At 39.7% G+C, this 9,504-nt stretch overlaps 1 pseudogene; it reads left to right on the top strand.

The window, feature by feature from the left end:
• Positions 1-261: 261 nt before the first annotated feature.
• Positions 262-609, top strand: LOC149152672 (hypersensitive-induced response protein 4 pseudogene; annotated as a pseudogene).
• The last annotated feature ends 8,895 nt before the right edge of the window (positions 610-9,504 follow it).

The following is a 9,504-nucleotide window of genomic DNA, read 5'->3' as shown; positions in this document are numbered from 1 at the left end:
AGATTATGTAATTTGTTCTTCAGCTCTTCAACTGGCAGCGATTTCAAGCTCCTACCTCTGTAAAAGCACAAAGAAAACAAAGCATACATCAGACTCTACTGTTGATGAATTTGGTCAGGTTTTATCCTCATATGGTTTCAACTATCATAGCACAGAGGTTCTCTACAGTGGCACCCTTGGTACAGAGCTTACTTGTGAAATATTCATCGGTCCAGTTTACTATCAAACTTTGTCATATGGTTTCAGATTAATTTCAGGACAATGTCTTTGTGCAATTATTTTGCTTCATCCATTATCGCTGACAATGCATTTTATGAGCTACAAAATCCTCAAGAACAAATTCAGGCTTATGTGTTTGATGCGGTTCGAGCAAATGTTCCAAAGCTGAATTTGGATGAATTATTTGAGCAAAAGGGCGATGTTGCCAAAGTTGTGTTAGAAGAGCTTGAAAAAGCAATAGGGTCATATGGGAATAACATACGACAGATACTTGTGGTTGATATAGTTCCAGATATTTCAGTACAGAAGGCAATGAATGAGATCAATGCAGCTCAACGACTTCAACTTGCAAGTGTTTCACAGCATATCTATGTGATCTTTATTGGATGAATTTCTGATCTGGCAGCCTCTCTTTCGGTGAACTAGACTAAATTTTGGGTATCCAATTGGTATTCTCTAAGGCTCATGTTTGTTTGACTGTGATATTTTCTAAAGCTCGCAGCCTATTACAGTGATCTGAATACATTTCTCTGTGGGTTACATATCGCTTTGTCTAAATAATTCAGTGGTTAGATTCATAATATGTGGATCGTATTTCCGAAAGAAATGGATCGCACCATGATTTTGACGCATTTTTTGTGGCTTGTGTAACTTGGATTGTACATTACCATGATTATGAGGAAATATTTTATGTATCTCACTTGCTCCATCTCCGTGGAAGCAATCTGAATTGATGATCAGTTCGTATTATTTGCTCATTGCCATCAGTTCGTATTATCTGGAAAGAGATGGTTGTGTGACCACTATCAGTGCAGGAATTACCAGATATGTGGCAAATGCTATGGTGCAAACAAAAATCTTGATGAAGAAGATAGGCATCCTATCAATAATTGAGGTGACAGATTTTCATATAGATATCAACAAGGATAAAGATGAGATTATAGAAAGTGAATTCTTTGATACGCGCCAAGCCTTCTTAAGTCTTTGTCAGGGGAATCACTACCAATTTGATACTCCGCGTCGGGCTAAACATTCTTCCATGATGATTCTTTATCACCTTCATCATCCAACGACACCTGCGTTTGTGAGTACATGTAATGTATGCGACCATGATATTGAGACAGGATAGGGATGGTGTTGTGAAAGTTGCATTGATTTTGACATGTGTAATGCCTGCTATCAAAATAATGATTCCACGGGTCACCCTCATAAGCTGATAGCCCATCCCTCAAATGCTGAGTACAATTCAGAAAATCAAGAAGCTCGACAGAGAAGGGTCCTACAGCTGCAAATGATGTTGGACCTCTTGCAACATGCTTCTCTGTGTTGCTCTCCTCAGTGCCAATATACAAATTGCCGTAGAGTAAAAGGGCTTTTTCGTCATGGAAGACAGTGTAAAATTCGTGCTTCTGGGGGTTGTTCTCTTTGCAAGAAAATGTGGTATCTGTTACAATTACATGGACGGGCTTGCAAAGAATCTGAATGCCGTGTGCCTCACTGCAAAGATTTAAAGGAACACAATCAAAGGTTGTAACAACAAATGGAATCAGGGCGCAAAGCTGCTGAGGCAATAGATTCAACGTTTGAGACAAATGAAAAAGCACAGAAGTAAGAAATTTCAATGTCAATAAACTAGTTGTCATTCTTGGATTTGGCCAAATGAGTCAGGTTCTTGCCAACTTTTCGTCCACTCCTTTAGTTGCTGCGTTAGATGGAGATCTGTCTGGCATGCCTTATGTAGCATTTGACTCGGATCGTTAGAAAGACTGCTCGAAATCTTGGCTTTCCAGTTCTTTATGAGGATGGATCACGACCAATTATGTTGCAGACAGCTGGTATTACTCTACCAAAAGCGTAATGGTCATGTATTCTGGAAAGAAAATTACTGTGCAGTCTATTAAAAGGCTCCGATACTCTGTACAGGACTCTATTCCATGATTTCCGCCAGCGATTGATTCTTTGGAGATTTTGTGGGAGATGTGGCTCTTAGAAGGCGGATTGTGAGTTATTGTTGATGCGTTGGACTACCTTGAATGCAACCGTGCTCATTACAGTTGTCACCATGAGCTGAAAGGACAGGATTTTAGTTTAAAATTGACAAATGTAACACAACCAAAGAATGAAACTCGTTTAAGACTTCAGTTCTAATCCTGTGAAGATCAGCGCTCCATATGTCAAAGCCATCAGCAGAATGTTAGTTTAAAGGTTGTTTTTATGGCCAACGCATTTCGAGATTTGGGGCGCAGTTATGAAACCCAGAATGTGCAAAGTGGCATACAAATTTGACTGCTTATGTTTATTTTTAGCAAAGGGAGTGACACCTGTAATGCCACCTATTCACCAGATTCAACATATTTCAGTGGAAAGAGCGCTATTCTCTCTTAAGGATGCGCTGATTGTTTTTTTAGTTTATTTTTATTTAATGATAAAAACAAATGCCGGGTCTTGGGGTCGAATGGTTTTCCCCCAGCTGTGTTTTGTTTCATATGTTAAAAAAAGAAAAAAATTCATTTAGAGTCAGTCAGAGAGAGGGGAGAAAATTCTAAGCGCAGGAGGAGAACTGAGTGCCATTGTACAGTCTTTGACAGAGGGATTTTTAATGAAATTTCACAGCTTTAACTTCTGAGATCCCTGTGGTATGTTAATTTAGCATAGGTGTTTCTTGTGTTTCATATGTAATCTGTTATGTTCCATTTCACTACATGATCATATCTAATTGAACAAATGAAGTGTTAAAGTGAGAATTCATGCCTGCCATGCTCCACTTTTAAGTTTGTTCAATTCAATGTTTTCTTCTGTTTAAGGAGGATTCAAAGTTATTGTTTTCCCTCCTTAGCTCCTCACCAGTCTTGCCATCCCATTTAAAATCTAGATTTGGTGCTAAATTCCTTGCCTACCTTGCCTCAGTCGTCAACCTGTTTTGTTCATTATATTTCTCTGTTTGAAGCTGTGATTTTGCCCATGCAGCCCAGAAAAACCCCGTTATTTAATTAAAAACCCCAAATCAATCATTATAATCAGTTTACTAGCCTAATATCAGTGTTACCTTGTTGGTCATCTCATCCCATTGAAGATCTGCCGAGATTGACCGGAGAGAGCCTTCTCCTGCCCCGTAGGGCTAGCTACGAGGCTGAATGGTTTGATGTAGCTTTGAGATTTGCCTTTTCAGCCTGAGGTGAAATTTCAAGTGCTAACATACTGGCGACCATACTGGGGAGAACAAACTTGTTTGTTGATTGATGTGTTTGTTTCATAAGTCTTAGACGGAGCCTGAAGTTACGCCAGGTAGCCTTCGAAAACGCTCTTGTTTTACATCAGCGTTAGTAGATAAACTCTGCTTCAGTCAATCTCCGTGAGCTTGTGGATATAACACTTCATTCGCATTTTACCCCAGTACATGTAATCAAGGTGCAGATCTGATGCTGATGGTGGACAGCAGTCAGACACTTATGCAGGCTGAACCATTCACCTGGCGACTCCAACTCGATCCAGATATTCCAACGCATGCTGATCTGTTCATGCAATGGTAGGGTATGTGGCAGACCTTGCACTTCGTGAAGCTCTAAACGGAGTGAGAGAGTGGTTAGTAGATATTGAAATTAATGAAGAATTTTTCAGTATTTTCCTTCAATGTTTGAAATCTCCGAAGCTTCATCTTGAAAGCAAAACTAGATTTTGTGAGTTAGTTGTTGAAAGAGTTGAAAATGAGATTCAGTATCTCGATGAGCAGATTCAGTCATATGATTTCCAAGACCCTAAAAAGTTCTTGGAAAACCTTCCTCTTTCACAACAAGAAATAACAGACTTGCCTATAGATGTTTACATTGACAATGTGCAGCTGAAAGTATGCATTACAGAATTGGGGCAGCCAACAGAGTCCGGCTTCTGTGATCCTATTGCGGCATACATGGACACATTTTCCAGTTTGATTAATAGATCAGGCTGTATTTTCCATGACTAGGATCAGTACGTGCATGAAGGGCTGCCAGCAACTGCATCTGTGACTTCGTGGCAGCATTCTCAAACGACATCATTTTCAGGTTTACTCGAATGGTTAATTTTGCATTTTAGCATTACCTGATCTATTGTTTGTACAACAGATTAGAGTAGGTATTGTAAATAAATAAGCAGCCATAAGGGCAGCATCTTGTTTTAGTTTCCTTGAAGATTGTTTGAGTTTAGTTTCAGTTTGAAAATAAGTCAAGAGTTGTGTTGATGGTGACTCCATTGCCCAATGGGTGGAGGCACTGTCTTCTCTCCCAAAGTTCTGCGGTTCTTGGCACCTCCACGGAGCGGCAGCTGCCATCCCAAGTGGAGCCGATGTTAGACTCCGTCTCATGTTAGAGATTGATTCTTCTTCAAAACAGGGTTTTGAAGAAGAAATCATTTAAATGTGCTTTTTAGATTATGTAATTTGTTCTTCAGCTCTTCAACTGGCAGCGATTTCAAGCTCCTACCTCTGTAAAAGCACAAAGAAAACAAAGCATACATCAGACTCTACTGTTGATGAATTTGGTCAGGTTTTATCCTCATATGGTTTCAACTATCATAGCACAGAGGTTCTCTACAGTGGCACCCTTGGTACAGAGCTTACTTGTGAAATATTCATCGGTCCAGTTTACTATCAAACTTCGTCATATGGTTTCAGATTAATTTCAGGACAATGTCTTTGTGCAATTATTTTGCTTCATCCAGTATCGCTGACAATGCATTTTATGAGCTGCAAAATCCTCAAGAACAAATTCAGGCTTATGTGTTTGATGCGGTTCGAGCAAATGTTCCAAAGATGAATTTGGATGAATTATTTGAGCAAAAGGGCGATGTTGCCAAAGTTGTGTTAGAAGAGCTTGAAAAAGCAATAGGGTCGTATGGGAATAACATACGACAGATACTTGTGGTTGATATAGTTCCGGATATTTCAGTATAGAAGGCAATGAATGAGATCAATGCAGCTCAACGACTTCAACTTGCAAGTGTTTCGCAGCATATCTATGTGACCTTTATTGGATGAATTTCTGATCTGGCAGCCTCTCTTTCGGTGAACTAGACTAAATTTTGGGTATCCAATTGGTATTCTCTAAGGCTCATGTTTGTTTGACTGTGATATTTTTTAAAGCTCACAGCCTATTACAGTGATCTAAATACATTTCTCTGTGGGTTACCTATCGCTTTGTCTAAATAATTTAGTGGTTAGATTCATAATATGTGGATCGTATTTCCGAAAGAAATGGATCGCACCATGATTTTGACGCATTTTTTGTGGCTTGTGTTACTTGGATTGTACATTACCATGATTCTGAGGCAATATTTTATGTATCTCACTTGCTCCATCTCCGTGGAAGCAATCTGAATTGATGATCAGTTCGTATTATTTGCTCATTGCCATCAGTTCGTATTATCTGGAAAGAGATGGTTGTGCGACCACTATCAGTGCAGGAATTACCAGATATGTGGCAAATGCTATGGTGCAGACAAAAAGCTTGATGAAGAAGATAGGCATCCTATCAATAATTGAGGTGACAGATTTTCATATAGATATCAACAAGGATAAAGATGATATTATAGAAAGTGAATTCTTTGATACGCGCCAGGTCTTCTTAAGTCTTTGTCAGGGGAATCACTACCAATTTGATACTCCGCGTCGGGCTAAACATTCTTCCATGATGATTCTTTATCACCTTCATCATCCAACGGCACCTGCGTTTGTGAGTACATGTAATGTATGCGACCATGATATTGAGACAGGATAGGGATGGCGTTGTGAAAGTTGCATTGATTTTGACATGTGTAATGCCTGCTATCAAAATAATGATTCCACGGGTCACCCTCATAAGCTGATAGCCCATCCCTCAAATGCTGAGTACAATTCAGAAAATCAGGAAGCTCGACAGAGAAGGGTCCTGCAGCTGCAAATGATGTTGGACCTCTTGCAACATGCTTCTCTGTGTTGCTCTCCTCAGTGCCAATATACAAATTGCCGTAGAGTAAAAGGGCTTTTTCGTCATGGAAGATAGTGTAAAATTCGTGCTTCTGGGGGTTGTTCTCTTTGGAAGAAAATGTGGTATCTGTTACAATTACATGGACGGGCTTGCAAATAATCTGAATGGCGTGTGCCTCACTGCAAAGATTTAAAGGAACAAAATCAAAGGTTGTAACAACAAATGGAATCAGGGCGCAAAGCTGCTGAGGCAATAGATTCAACGTTTGAGACAAATGAAATAGCACAGAAGTAAGAAATTTCAATGTCAATAAACTAGTTGTCATTCTTGGATTTGGCCAAATGAGTCAGGTTCTTGCCAACTTTTCGTCCACTCCTTTAGTTGCTGCATTAGATGGAGATCTGTCTGGCATGCCTTATGTAGCATTTGACTCGGATCGTTAGAAAGACTGCTCGAAATCTTGGCTTTCCTGTTCTTTATGAGGATGGATCACGACCAATTATGTTGCAGACAGCTGGTATTACTCTACCAAAAGCGTAATGGTCATGTATTCTGGAAAGAAAATTACTGTGCAGTCTATTAAAAGGCTCTGATACTCTGCACAGGACTCTATTCCATGATTTCCGCCAGCGATTGATTCTTTGGAGATTTTGTGGGAGATGTGGCTCTTAGAAGGCGGATTGTGAGTTATTGTTGATGCGTTGGAGGAACCTTGAATGCAACCGTGCTCATTACAGTTGTCACCATGAGCTGAAAGGACAGGATTTTAGTTTAAAATTGACAAATGTAACACAACCAAAGAATGAAACTCGTTTAAGACTTTAGTTCTAATCCTGTGAAGATCAGCGCTCCATATGTCAAAGCCATCAGCAGAATGTTAGTTTAAAGGTTGTTTTTATGGCCAACGCATTTCTAGATTTGGGGCGCAGTTATGAAACCCAGAATGTGCAAAGTGGCATACAGATTTGACTGCTTATGTTTATTTTTAGCAAAGGGAGTGACACCTGTGATGCCACCTATTCACCAGATTCAACAGATTTCAGTGGAAAGAGCGCTATTCTCTCTTCAGGAAGCGCTGATTGTTTTTTTAGTTTATTTTTATTTAATGATAAAATCAAATGCCGGGTCTTGGGGTCGATTGGTTTTCCCCCAGCTGTGTTTTGTTTCATATGTTAAAAAAAGAAAAAAATTCATTTAGAGTCAGTCAGAGAGAGGGGAGAAAATTCTGAGCACAGGAGGAGAACTGAGCGCCATTGTACAGTCTTTGACAGAGGGATTTTTAATGAAATTTCACAGCTTTAACTTCTGAGATCCCTGTGGTATGTTAATTTAGCATAGGTGTTTCTTGTGTTTCATATGTAATCTGTTATGTTCCATTTCACTACATGATCATATCTAATTGAACAAATGAAGTGTTAAAGTGAGAATTCATGCCTGCCATGCTCCACTTTTAAGTTTGTTCAATTCAATGTTTTCTTCTGTTTAAGGAGGATTCAAAGTTATTGTTTTCCCTCCTTAGCTCCTCACCAGTCTTGCCATCCCATTTAAAATCTAGATTTGATGCTAAATTCCTTGCCTACCTTGCCTCAGTCGTCAACCTGTTTTTTTCATTATATTTCTCTGTTTGAAGCTGTGATTTTGCCCATGCAACCCAGAAAAACCCCGTTATTTAATTAAAAACCCCAAATCAATCATTATAATCAGTTTACTAGCCTAATATCAGTGTTACCTTGTTGGTCATCTCATCCCATTGAAGATCTGCCGAGATTGACCGGAGAGAGCCTTCTCCTGCCCCGTAGGGCTAGCTACGAGGCTGAATGGTTTGATGTAGCTTTGAGATTTGCCTTTTCAGCCTGAGGTGAAATTTCAAGTGCTAACATACTGGCGACCATACTGGGGAGAACAAACTTGTTTGTGGATTGATGTGTTTGTTTCATAAGTCTTAGACGGAGCCTGAAGTTACGCCAGGTAGCCTTCGAAAACGCTCTTGTTTTACATCAGTGTTAGTAGATAAACTCTGCTTCAGTCAATCTCCGTGAGCTTGTGGATATAACACTTCATTCGCATTTTACCCCAGTACATGTAATCAAGGTGCAGATCTGATGCTGATGGTGGACAGCAGTCAGACACTTATGCAGGCTGAACCATTCACCTGGCGACTCCAACTCGATCCAGATATTCCAACGCATGCTGATCTATTCATGCAATGGTAGGGTATGTGGCAGACCCTGCACTTCGTGAAGCTCTAAACGGAGTTAGAGAGTGGTTAGTAGATATTGAAATTAATGAAGAATTTTTCAGTATTTTCCTTCAATGTTTGAAATTTCCGAAGCTTCATCTTGAAAGCAAAACTAGATTTTGTGAGTTAGTTGTTGAAAGAGTTGAAAATGAGATTCAGTATCTCGATGAGCAGATTCAGTCATATGATTTCCAAGACCCTAAAAAGTTCTTGGAAAACCTTCCTCTTTCACAACAAGAAATAACAGACTTGCCTATAGATGTTTACATTGACAATGTGCAGCTGAAAGTATGCATTGCAGAATTGGGGCAGCCAACAGAGTCCGGCTTCCGTGATCCTATTGCGGCATACATGGACACATTTTTCAGTTTGATTAATAGATCAGGCTGTATTTTCCGTGACCAGGATCAGTACGTGCATGAAGGGCTGCCAGCAACTGCATCTGTGACTTCATGGCAGCATTCTCAAACGACATCATTTTCAGGTTTACTCGAATGGTTAATATGGCATTTTAGCATTACCTGATCTATTGTTTGTACAACAGATTAGAGTAGGTATTGTAAATAAATAAGCATCCATAAGGGCAGCATCTTGTTTTAGTTTCCTTGAAGATTGTTTGAGTTCAGTTTTAGTTTGAAAATAAGTCAAGAGTTGTGTTGATGGTGACTCCATTGCCCAATGGGTGGAGGCACTGTCTGCTCTCCCAAAGTTCTGTGGTTCTTGGCACCTCCACAGAGCGGCAGCTGCCATCCCAAGTGGAGCCGATGTTAGACTCCGTCTCATGTCAGAGATTGATTCTTCTTCAAAACAGGGTTTTGAAGAAGAAATCATTTAAATGTGCTTTTTAGATTATGTAATTTGTTCTTCAGCTCTTCAACTGGCAGCGATTTCAAGCTCCTACCTCTGTAAAAGTACAAAGAAAACAAAGCATACATCAGACTCTACTGTTGATGAATTTGGTCAGGTTTTATCCTTATATGGTTTCAACTATCATAGCACAGAGGTTCTCTACAGTGGCACCCTTGGTACAGAGCTTACTTGTGAAATATTCATCGGTCCAGTTTACTATCAAACTTCGTCATATGGTTTCAGATTAATTTCAGGACA

The sequence above is a fragment of the Pinus tabuliformis genome, chromosome 9 (genome assembly GCF_031772625.1).
Source record: "Pinus tabuliformis cultivar Carrire ecotype Pingquan chromosome 9, CPIR1, whole genome shotgun sequence".
In the NCBI taxonomy this organism is placed as follows: Eukaryota; Viridiplantae; Streptophyta; class Pinopsida; order Pinales; family Pinaceae; genus Pinus; species Pinus tabuliformis.
This window is presented reverse-complemented; position numbering and strand designations above follow the sequence as displayed.